Genomic DNA, 14,089 nt, shown 5'->3' with positions numbered 1-14,089 from the left:
CAGACACACACAGACACATGCTATGGCACCCAATGGCATGCAACATGCAGGTGATATGGCAGATGGCATTCAGCTTAGACAATTATAGTGGTAGTTATCATACATCCCTGAGTTGCACACAACAGCATGCATGTGTTATAGCAGATGGCATGCACCTTACACAATTATAGTGGTGGTTAGCATACATACCTGTATTGCACCATTTGTGTTAGTAGCTTATGCCCCATACCTGCAACACAATGCATGCATTTTGCACCATTGCACCGCACTGCCATGGTGTGTGCAACATACACCACATGTTAACAGACCATTGCTGACCTTTGTACATCTGCCACTGATGTTTTGTGTTGGCCACTGCCCCTGTGTGTGAGGACATGAGCAGAAGGATATGTCGACTGAATACTATGTTGGCCTGAGCCCTAGCTTGCATATCGCCCCCAAAGCAGTGCATGTCTGTTCAGCATTATTCTGCCTACCCCTGAGCTGAGTCTACAGACATTGTGCATGTGGCTGTACACACATGTTTGACATGGCTCTCCTTACTTTGCAATGGTGCCATAGACCAGCAAAGGTTTGCAGTACACCAAACTGATGTGTGGCATATGACCTTGCCAATCACATGTAGTATGACATGTCTTCTGCTGATGTGTTGAATGACATGCATACATGTGTAACACAATGGTGTCCTTTCCAATCTACAGTACGGTAATGGTGTCCCAATGCAGGGACGTGTTATACTAACATGGGACTTCAGCTGATACAATGTTGTCTGTCCGCCTACAAATATGCAGTGACATACTGCACATTGAGCTGATGTGCATAGCCATTGCAGGGCATCATGTGGCTTCACTATTGCTATACAGTGAGTTACTGACAAAGTTCATAGCTATGACTGTGTTCACATACAATACATATCTAGTGTGGAATGTGACCCATGTCACTGAGGTGTATACACACTAAACCCTAATGTGGAATGTGTGACATAGGTCACAGAAGGGTATACGGATGACATCCCTGCACATCTGCAACCATATTACTGCTGCCTGACAACTATGCCCACACATGGCTAACTTAGCAGTACTCTATGTCCCACATGCCATCTGTGTACCTCACACATATGAGGAGCAGGCATGACAGTGATGTCTGACACCAGCAAGGTGAATGTACTGTATCTGTGGCCTGATGTGGTTGTATGTGTATGTTGTGCAACACATGTATGTTGCGGGTACTGTACAGGTGAATGCTTTCATGTTGTGACACACTCAAGATGTTCAAGACATGTTATGTGGTGGTTTCATGTTATGCCTACACAAGCTGTGCACAGGCCTGTATGATGTTTAGTGTTTCACATCTGCAATATCACCATTACACAAAGGCCATAGTTGTATTGTGTCGAGCCAATGTACAACAGGGTGTACACACATGTACATCACTTCTACTGTGTGTGTTGCTTCATGTCTCTGGCCATCATCCATGACCATGTGTACACATGTTCTGTCCAATGATTTTGATGGCCATCTATTTCACGTCAGTGTTATCCCATATGACATACACCCATAGATGTCATATGCTCCACTGAGGAAAGAGTTATGCAGGCAAAGGGTGGTATGTATGGGATGTGAGACATCATGTTTTGCAGGATAGTTGAGCAGTGTTGCAGTTAGCCAACTACGTGTCATGGACATGTCAGATAGCACATCACATTATGTGACATTCATAGCAAGGGTATAATCCACAAGGGTGTATCCTGTGGGCCAGTCATACTCCAGCTCCAACACAATTAGAGTGTGTGCAAACATATGCTCTCTGTACAGTACTGTTTGTATTCCCAACATGTGTAATGCTGATATGTAGTACCTGTCCCTACAGTGAAACACACCTCCACCATTGTATTCACAGTTGTCCACACATCTGGCAATGACAGTTTGGAAGGTTTAGTGTAGGTGTTTCATATAGTCTTCAATTGTTTCACATGGGTAACCACTGTGATGCATTGCAGGTCTGACCAGTGTCTATTAACAGGACCACCATACATTATGTGCATGTGTGTTATGGCAGATAGCATGCAATTAATATGATCTGTGCATTATCAAGCCTGGTAAATAATAACAATCTAACCTGACACAGGCTGCTGTCGCTGCAAAATGCCAGAGGTACCTAAACAGGAGTGTCACAGCAGTAAGATCATTATCCACACCTGTGATAGCTACAGGGTGCAATGTCCATGTTAGCACATAAGCCAGTACAATACACTATATTATGGAGTATGCACATCTGTACATACATAGAGCAGCAGACTATAGTATGTAGCATGTGTGCATGCATGCCTTGCATATGATGTTACATTACATATTGTACAGTAACACATGTAACTATGTGAAATATAGCTGTGTTATATGTGCAGCACTGACTTAACAGGCAACTCCAGGCTTGGTGCTTGAGAGACACCCACCTCCACAATACCAGCTAAAGCTTGTGGATGGAGGTCTGCAGGTGTCCCCAGGTTGGCCAGTAGCTCCTCAGTACTTGTGAGTGGGGGCTGGATGAATGGCCCCCCACCTGTTGCACCTTGTTCCCTGGCAATTGCATTAGCATGCTGTTTTGCCCATCTTATGAGGTCAGTGCAGTGTCGGCACACCTACTGATAGGTGTGATTGTGACCACCAACATCATTAACCCTCCTGCGGAGTTCCTCTCACAGGGCATCCCGCTGCTGTGCATCCTGTGGCACATGGCTGAAGAGTGTTGAATGGTTGTCGAGGAGGTATGGGATGAGGACCTCATACTCCAAGCGGGTGTACACTGGCAGCCTGCTATGTGGCATACCTGGAAGACAAAATGATGGAGACAGGTCACAGTAACTCAGAGACGTACAGAAGTACAACTGAACATACATGTGTATCACATTTATAAGGATTACACATAAGTCTTTGCAAATCTACATGACACTAACACCACTGACATGTTTAAGACACACACATTTGACCCTTACTGGTGATGTGATGTTATCACCATATATGTGTGTGTCATGTGATGACATAGCTCAATACTCCATGTGGATGTTGTCTTGACGTGGGCATGTCTGTTTGCCTGTACTGGTGTCTTTACCTATCAGAACATGCCTGGATGTGTTCACATTAATGCAATCGACCATAATGCTGTGTATATGTCACATATATAGTCATACATTGCCTTTAGGGATGTGATCTGTGACCCTGCAGACTTGCTTACAGAATGTTTTACATGTATGTGTTTTGCCATATACATCTACATGGCACTGTACAGCTGTGTAGCATCCTTCCATGTATTACCTGTGTTGCACATGTGTAACACATGGGACAATAGCTAGCCTGATGGTATTTGCAGGGTTGGATATTAACTATAGCATGTATGGTCATAGTGAACTAGTAGGCTATATGCCCTGGGCCATTTATGAGCCTAGGCAGATAGGTTACCTAGCTGTAGGCAACAGACAGGTAAGTTTCAGTGGTGAGTCCAAGCAGTGCCACAGAACTAATCCACAGGGTTACTGATATATTTGTCATGCTGTCATCATACCATGTCACAGAGAGGGGTGATGTGCAGCTTCACTGGACAGGGATGCATAGTATGACAAGAGTATGTTAAGTGTATGGGACAGTGATCTGTCAGGCATGTTGTGATCCTTGTACTAGAAAGGTGAATGTCCATGAAGTATGTGTTTATTTGGGATCAGGATGTGTTAAGTGTAGCATGTCCAACATCTCTGAGTTGGACATGGCTTTATTCAGGGTAGGCTGCATGCTACATAGTGGAGCAAAGGACTGGGAAGGGCAGTGTAGGCCATCTACACATGGGCAGTAATCCTTAAAGGAAATATGTGATCTATTATGGGTCACATGAGTGTTGAGTATGGCTGAACAACTATCTCTATATTCATGGATGGCACCCTGTCATGATTAGGGGGTGCCACATATGACTATCTGACTGGTGTGGTGAAGTAACTATCAAAGGAAAGACTACTGTTCAGCTGCATCCCGTACACGCACAGTTGCCATTACATTGATCGCTGCCTAGGTGGTAGTTCATGGGTACAGGGTTTTCAACATAGGGGATGACAATGCAATATTTAGCTGTCAGATTGTGGCCATACATCACACACAACATATCTGACACACAAAGGCCCTTCTGTATGTTGAATGCAGCACACATTGAGTCAACTATTGCTCCTAGTTCATAGTCATTTGCAAACATCAATAGGCAGATGCCTTTTGTGTTAGTCTGTGTGGCATAGATAACAAAGAGGGGGAGTACCAGGAATGAACCCTGTATTACTGTGGCTGGCACTGGTTTGATGTGCGTGTATTAGTCAGACACCTTCTATAGTGTTGGTTCTGCCAGCAGTCTGGTTGCCAACCACTCCTGTGACATAGGAACATACACCTAGTTTACTGAGTGTAGCTGGAACACAGTATGGGTGATGGTGTCTTACGACCTGGCAAGGCCATGATATGCAGTGTGAATCAACCCTACTGTCATCTACATCTGTACTGAGTACATCAAATACGTTGATCACAGTTCATGGCCTTACAGACCAGACTCAGCAGGGTAGTGCTGCACTATTTCCCATTATCAATGGTGTCTCCCCTTTTGTGGGGTGTGATAACTGTTGCTGTGCACGTTTTGGTGTGTACACAGCCTGACATGGAGCTATGATTGAACATGATGTGTATGTGGATAGCTGATTGTTCTTACATTTGTGTAGGATACACCCTGGAATGTTGACAGGTCCCATGAAAGCTGTATGTATGGCTTTAGAGAGTGCAGCTTGTACCTGCATAGTTGTTATTACAGGGGACCTGTAGTGTACATGTTTATATAACTATGTGTACCTGTTGAGGCGGAGGTGGGAGTGGGTTTAGGTTCTCCAAGACCCTATCTGGATGAACAGGTGCTATTTATGTAGGTGCAGTACTTCCCATGCCATAGTGCTGTGCAGCACGGCAGGTCTTGTCATTGCCATTATGATTAATGACACAGCTATATAATGCTCTGTGGTTGGCCTCATAATATGTGGCTGATTAGTTTCACAGTAGCTTTGTGTGGTTTTATATGGTGTATCTGCATCTTACTGTGGCTGACTAGGGATCATCTACACTCATGTGTGTTCACTCTTGCAATAGTTACTACCTTCTGTGGTAGAGTTTAAAGTATGGTACCACCAGTTTGCCTTCTTGTTTGTGTTTGGGTGAATCCTGGTTCTGTTTCAATGGCACAATCACTGCATGTATGTGACTGCTTAAGGCTCATTTGTGTAGGATTCAGCATTTGCACATGCATTGTCCATCTGCATGGGGCCATGACAGTCACCACTTTGCTCTTAGGAAGCATAACATTGGCATTGTAGACTGACTATGTGTAGCATACTGTTATCCCTGTTTGTGTGACAACTGTAATCCAGGTCATTGGGGTTGATGGAATCCAACATACATTGAGCGCAGCTGTTGGTACATGAGGAGTCTTCCCAGTTCATAATGGAATACTTGAGAGTGTTGAAATATGTCTCAGCCACTGCACAGATATGTTCTCTATGTTAGGAATTGACATATGTATGTCCATATAGTGTTTCTGACATGTATCATTGTGTAGCGAGACCCACAGTTTATTGCTTGGCTGTCCCTGTAACAGCAGTGGACCTTCACATGATGAAGGCAATATAGGAGAAGCATGAGCCCTAGGCAGTATCCAGATTCCCAGGGGTGACAGGTGCAGGCCCTGTCTGGAAAAGCATTATGGTCTGTCAACCATGTTATCCCAGGCAGACAGACTTGCCTTGGGACATACCTGCATGGGCTACAAGACCTGACAGTTCCTACATGTGTTTCCATGCAGTCCAGGCTACTGCATCACAGGTCCTGCACAACAACATGGAATATGCTGCAGCCATGTGTATAGTTCAAAAGGTATTCTGAGTGTATGGGTATGTGGCTAATCATGGCAGACAGGCAGCCGACAGTATGTATGCCCTCTTATAGGTTGGTGTGTAACATAGTGCTAGAGTTTGCATTCACAAATGAGTACTGTTGGGCATGTTTCTGGCCACATGTTCTGAGGTGTGGCACAATTATGCAAATTATGTCATACAGTTTGTGTATTTTGTTGTCTGTCTCTTCCAGCTTGGGAGGTCACTTGTTTGGCCAGATACTTAGAAGTGTCTGTGAATGTGTGTGATTTCTGGTAGTGTGTGTGGGTGTCCTTACTGTGTTCTGGTAAGGGTATGTGTTGGTTGTGATGATGATATGCATGTGATAACATACAACTCATGACTGTCCAGTCCAGTCATGGCTATAGACTGGGCTGTCTTCCAGCTTACCCCTGTAGCTGCATCCCAAACAATGTATGGGGTGTGGTGTTAGGTGGGTTTAGCAGTGTACATGGCATAGAGATTACATTCCCCCAGGATGGCCACATACACAAAGATGACATTAGTAAACACCAGTAGCTAACTAGTGGACATGCCTGCATGAGCATTCAGTACTACAAGTACCAAGTACTGTATTTAGTTTACTTATTGCTTATGAAGATGTTTTAGACAGTGATGCTCACATGTAAATATTTGTGTTATGGACGTGACAACACTGGCTATTATGGAAACATTGTAGCTAGCTTTAGCAGCAATCATCCTCTGAGGAGCACATCACATCCTGATAGTTGATTACAGATGATACAAGTGTCTACAGGTCTGTTTCATTCTCTGGGTATATACTCACATATCCACCAGGACCATGAGCTCTGTTGGGCACAGACACCCACTCTCCAAACAGAGTCATGTATCAATAGACTCTGATGCCACTATCAACATGATCAGGATATAATCAGATAGTGTAAGCCATCACCTATGAAGCGGCTATTACACATGGACAGCTGTCTCCTACATCTTACACTCCTACTGCAGATGTTACACTGGAGTTAAAGATGATATGCAACCTGTTTCATTACCAGTACTGTGCACTACCTTACATACAGTATTTGCAAGTGGCTGTTAGGAAGACAATGAGAGGTTAGGTTACACAAACCTGGTAGTTCAACCAGTGTGTCTCTACTCTTAATATCCACTCTATGTAGGTGTGCACATAGCCATTTGGCCCAGCCCTGTAACAAGGGTCACTACACATTTGCATAACATGTATACATGCACAGCTGTTATTTCTTGCAAATGATACTAGAGAGGTCCAGCCCTGTAACAAGGGTCACTACACATTTGCTTAACATGTACAAATGCACAGCTGTTATTGCTTGCAAATGATACTAGAATGGTGAATATTACATGTGTTATGTGCATGGATAGTTACCTAGCTCTTCCAATTATCTTTGCTATCATGCTGCTAAACTGTCAGATGAATACAAGTGATATGTATCCTGTTATTGAGTATTGTAATTGCCAATAGACATAACTACTGTTTGCATAACATAACAGAAATGCTATGTAGAATGGAATGCAGATCTGCCTAAAATAATATACATTACACAGTTATTGGCACAATATCCCACAATGCAAACCATATTTGCACAGTAAGCCCACCCTTGACATGTTCATCTTACTTATACACCCATACATATGTCGACTGTTACAATATATCGACATATACTATCCCCTGTTATAGCACATACGTGTTGGACCAATCCTGACACTGACAGTGCCTGGAAGTGAATTGGTGAGTTCCAAGCCCATATCATCCCTTGTGGTGCATGAAGAGTTTGCCTTGTGACCTACAGTAGTACACACATACAATACTACAAGCATTACTACTGCTCAACAATACATCACTACAAGATAGCTATTTCTACTATATGCATTGATTACACTGTAATTCCTACAGAACAGGTACTACATACACAGACATACTACAGGTATGTTAAGGTTTCGGCAGATGTTGTACAGTAGTTGAATAATTGGTTATGGTATGACAGTATGTACTGATGTAATTATTTTGGTTGTGGGGGTAGGTGTTGGTGGGTGTACATAGCACATGCAGGTATGTAGGAACCCCTTTTATACAATGTCTATATGTGTGTGTGTGTTCTTTCCCTATGTGAACACCTATCCCTTAGTAGACTAATGCTATGGTAATTTCAGGCTGATTCATTAAGGCACTGTTAAATGCTTCCTGTATAGCATGCAGGTACTGTAAGTCCCTGAATCCTTTTGGCAATACATCAGAATGTAATAAAGTGCTGCAAAATGAAAGCTGTCTGTGTATTTCGACTGTGTCCATAGAACATATTTGTAATAGTGTATTGGCATATACTCTTCATATGTTATGTTCATATTGTTTGTATATATATATATATATATGTGTGTATATGTATATATATATATATATATATATATATATATATATATATATATATATTATTGCATACATTTATCTGTACCTCCATAGATGTGTAGATGTTTATAACATATCTATATATCTGCATATATATATGTAGATCTGTATATATATCTACATGTCTCTATGTATCTCTCTCTCTCTCTCTATGTATATATATGTATATATATATATATATATATATATATATATATATATATATATATATATATATATATATATATATATATATATATATATATATATATATATATATATATATATCAGCATACACCTTTCATTGTGTACATGGCGGGTTGTCCTATTTCACCACATTCCTCCCTTTTGTGTTTTAACCTGTCTGCATACACGATTGGGATAGGTATGTCTCAAGTAGCTTAGTGTTAGATTACTCTGAGGATGGAGTACATGGTTGCGGGTTCTAATCCTGGGAGTTGTTATTATTTTACCTCTCAGAGTAGGCACTGGTAGGGAAAGTGTGAATAACGCACATGGTCTGTGTGACGTTAGGCAAAGGGTAAACCTGTGAAGCGCTTCTCCATTTACTGTGTTTCAGCGCCGCTTACCATCACGCAAACCAGTGGAAACCCGCTTAGAACTGCTTAAGAGTGCTTTAATCCACCTGCATCCAACAGCCCTTATTCTGGCCTTCAAAATAACTTAACAGCCCTTGCAGGTCTTGATCCCGGGACCATGAACACCACAATCACTGACTTTACCACTAAGGCATCCAAGATATGCACAAATGCTATGGTGTTTAGAATATACATTTTACTACAGGCATTCCTCACTACTGAAAACAAATGTGACAGTTAGTTGGTGTACATATGTCTGATACATGTTAATGTTCATATGTTTTTGAAATTAGGTGTTGCAATGTGACATGACAGGGTGTATTATGAATGAGAAAGGTTCTTGTTTTGTGTCCTTCTTGTATTGTCCCCATACTCCATGTATACCCATCCAGTTCACTTATTGAACATCCGACCCAGGCCCTCCTTGATGCATGATTTCATTACCCATCATTCCTCCCCAACCCCAATCTTCACATACACAACAACCATCCCTTCTATGGTGAATTAGGTTAATATTAATAGTATAATACCAGAGTGACATGTATTTTGTGTACACTTCAATTCCTTTGGAGTGCTTGTGTGTCACAAAGTGTGTTCATAGATGTTTATATATATATGGCTATTGATATAACTGTATAATATATATATATATATATATATATATATATATATATATATATATATATATATATATATATATATATTTTGTATTAATTCGTAACAGTAATACATATGTAGACTTGAATGTGTTGGTTCACAAACTACAGTACATTACAATGTACTGTACATATGTACACAAAGTGACTGTCCCATTTGTGATCATTACAGTGGAATGCATATGGTATAAGGTGTAGTCTAAAGACTGTGTGACATATATACACCTTAGCTGGCTTAGTGGTAAGTCCCATGACTATAATGTGCATGGTCCAGGGTTCAACACCTGCAATGCTTTAAAAAGTTTTTTACTCCACAGTAAGGCTCATTTAAGCAGTTGTAAGCATGTTTAAAAGTGCTTGTGTGACATTATAGCAGCAGCTAAACACAGTTAAACAAACTTTGTAACGTATAACCTGTGTGCGCAAACACGGCCACATCCGTTAACAACTCGGGATATATAAATGTCAGCGAAGTAACATCTTACTATGTGCTTACATAACATTACATTCTCTGTTGACTTTATTCTCCAGCACACATGGGTTTATATGGGTGTTTCGAATGTTTATTATACAGATGATTTCTACCTATATATGCAGGCTGTGGTTAAGGTATACTTTTGAACATGGTAAACATCCTTGACTTTGTTGGGATTGGGTCCTCAAATGCACAGATACTATGCAGATGCTGTAACCATTACACTATTGACATTAATGTTGCTTCCGCCTAGTTCCTATTTAGATGATTTCTATGTGTAAGCTAGGCTAAGCAAAGGACGGAGGCCCCCAAGCTCACTGAGCTTCACGTACTCTTGAAATAACAACATATAACAAATGTACTGTGAGACAATACATTACATTCTTAACTACATTAGGCATAGCCCCTCACAGACACACTTCAAGGGAAACCTTGTTGTGTGAATGGGTAACAGAATATACACCCCTGGGATCATGTGTCCCAGAACCATACAGCCAGGGGATGGGGGAGCCTGTCCAGTTTGATAGCTGTGAGACCTGTTGGGGAAATTGAATGGTGTTGAATTGTCACATTAACATGCCCTCTTTAGATTACTAAGTGCCCCTATCACACTCCAACACTCCAGTCTTCAACAGCTTCCAGCAACTCTGCCTGGAATTGCTTCATTGGCTGTGCTTGACAGAGTCTCAGTTACTTCATCAGTGGTGCGGAAAAAATCCAACACACTGTAGCTATGCTTCTAATTGCCCTTGGTCAGATAGGTAGTAGGCTATCTGTGAACCTCTAAAGTGCAGGCTATCACAGCCATAATATGTGAATAAACAGACTTTCAGATCACAATATACAGTGAGAAATCACCATGTAGTCAGGAAACAGTTAAGTACAGCAAGAACATACAGAACAGTGATAATTAGTCACTCCAAAAGCCTATCTTGAAAGCTAGAAGACTTGTATAAGTGTAAGGTTACCTACAGGAGAGATGCGAAAAAAGCACAGATGGGAAACCTGCATGCAACAATACCATACCGGCTTATGTGTCAGCCTTAGGCTTTGGAATACTGGCCAAGGCTATTGGCGCCCCATAATGCCTTTTTTAGGATAGTCTCTAAGGTGAATACCAGCTCTGTAAACAGCACAATAGCAGAATCAATGAGGGTATGCTACTCAACACCAGGGGTTGTGATCACAACATGCATGCATTCACAGGACTCCTCAGGATGGACAACGTCAACATCTGTGCAGTAACTGAGACCTGTCTTAAGGCTCCTAAGAGCACACCAGCACTACCAGCCTACAACCCATACCACACATTTCAGCCACAGAACATGAACTGACACAGACATGGAGGGGGTGTATCCATATTCATCAGGGATACCTACACCTCCAGGTTAGTGGGGCAGCATGGTACCTCTGAGATCATCCATGCGCAGCTAACATCAGCCACAACTGCAATGTAAACTGTGGCCTGCTACGGATCACCCTCTATGACCCAGGTCTACCACTCCTCAGACCTGGAGACAGTGGAGAACATGACAGTCCTAATACACACCCTGGCATTGGTCGATGTCAACTGCCATCCCATTAACTGGGAAACTTAGTCCAGTACTCACTTCCAGGCCCAGCACTTCCTAGAATTTATCACCTCATATGTCCTATATCAGGTGGTAACCTCCATCATGAGGGGTGGAAATCACCAACATGGGCAACAGGTGCACTACAGCAGAGGTTAACCTGTCACTGGTTAGATCTGACCATGAACTATTCACTGTTTCCACACCCACACATCTCCCCCACCCACGGAAACCACAGTCTATACCTTTCCTACAACTAAATTTACACTACTAGTGACAGGGGTGAGGGGTTTTGCAGCCCCCACTCTAAGGGGAAACACTGTTCAAGATACAGACAGATTTACAAATGCAATCTATAAGCACCTACAGGGATGTATGGATCATGCCATCACTGGTAAACTAAGACTCACTCCTCCTAGACAAGGACACCAGTCTGGTGGACCTCTGCAATAAACAGGCTATACTACAGAAGTAGGACAGTGTTCCAGACAAACAGCAAATCCCACAAAGGGCAGACATCCGTGACCACTATTAGTATGATACGTAGGTCCCTCATGACATCATCCAAGGCTAACATCAGCAGGAAAATACGCAAGGATTCGAAAGATAACCACAAAGTCTTCTTTGGTTATGGCAAAGATCTAAGTGGTGACACACAGATTTGCACTGTGCCGGTGAAATATAGCACAAAATATGCTGACCCTACTGATATTGCCAACATCCTTGCAGATACATTCAGTGCATACTTCACCCCCTAAAGAGCCCACAACACTACCCGAAAGATACAGTATCCCACACATCAGAGACACACAGGTGGAAATGGCCCTCTCTAACAGCAGAACACAGCATCAGTGGAGGCAGATGTTGTCCCAGACTGCATCTTACAAACTGTACAAGACAACCTGACCCTCCACCTTATTAAGCTTTCCAACCTCAGCCTCTCCACAGGCTATATGCCCATACAATGGCACGTGGCAATGGTTATTCCACTCCATCAAGGTGGAGTCACAACTGACCATGGTAACTACCACCCAGTAAGCCTGACTAGCCTGGTCTGCAATGATATGGATCGCATCCTCATGGCACTCATTAACAAAGATATTGGTAACCTCCGAACACGTGACCCAACCCAGGTCAGCTTGGTTGAGAGCAGTTCATGCCTACTGAACCTGTTTGACATCTTACATACAGTCACCAAGACATTAGATGATGGGAGAGGTGGTTCACACATACTACCTGGACCTCACCAAGGCTTTTGACACCATGCCCCACTCAGGTATTATTGATAAACACACCAGCCTGTACATACACCCATACATCACAGGTTGGGTTGCCAATGGGCTTACACACAGAACCCACATGGTACGACTAGCAGTCTCCAGGTCCAACTCTTGACCAGTCACGACTGGTGTCCCACAGGACTCAGTCCTGGGAGCCCTGCTGTTTGGCATATACTTCTCAGGGGTACAGGCAAACACAGGTGGACTATGGCAGACCATGTTTGGCAATGACTGCGAACTGGGAGCCATGATTGATAGTCTAGCTGACACAGATATCCCTCAAGGGGCCTCACAGAGACCGACATAGGGTCTCAATGTCATGGCTTCCAGCCAAGTGCCACTAACTGCATGGTCATTCCATTGTGGAATACTAAGCACCCACATATTAACACATAAGTGACAGCCATTTTAATATGGATGAGGTAATGGGGTATCTGGGGACTAAGGTAGATAGGGATCTCCCCTTTGACAATCATATCTCCAAAGTAGTTAGGACATCCTTCTAAGTAGGCCATCTGATTACTAAAGTGTTCCCATCTAGACATACTGGGGTTATAGTGCCCCTTTACTCATAACTCATCAGTCCCATCATAGGGTATAATAACCCATTTGGGATGTACCTCAGAAGACACTTCCAACAGCTGGGAGGTCCACAAATGTACCTCGCCAAGGAGATTACTGGCCTCCAAAATATGCCCTATGCAGCCAGACTGAATAAACTCCTGCTTTACTTAATGGCATTTAATTTACCGAGAGATGATCTCTGCTGGCCAACACAGCCATGTTGAACTCAGGCTTAATGGATATGCTCCACCTATGGAAATCCATGTCACAGTGAGACACACACTGTAGTGAGCTGAACTTTGCCACAACAATAACTGGAAGATGCTAGAGGGACGGATTCCTGTCACAGACACTCCCCATACTTTGGAACAACATCCCTAACTACATTATACAGAGCCCCTCACTAACACTCTGCAAAAGAAACCTTGAAGAGTGGATGGAGTACACTAGATGCACCCCAGGGATCCCATCATTGGCTCTGCTCCACAGAGGGACAGTGAATGAATCAATGGAGTGGCAAAAGCTGACATATTTTGGCTGGGCTTATGAATGGCCTCTGACAGGTGGTCAAGTACCTACCTATGAACCTATACATA

Source organism: Protopterus annectens, chromosome 1.part0, assembly GCF_019279795.1.
Source record: "Protopterus annectens isolate FY-2018-M chromosome 1.part0, PAN1.0, whole genome shotgun sequence".
NCBI classification, from domain to species: domain Eukaryota; kingdom Metazoa; phylum Chordata; order Ceratodontiformes; family Protopteridae; genus Protopterus; species Protopterus annectens.
The sequence above is the reverse complement of the archived record's forward strand: the minus strand, read 5'-3'. Positions refer to the sequence as shown.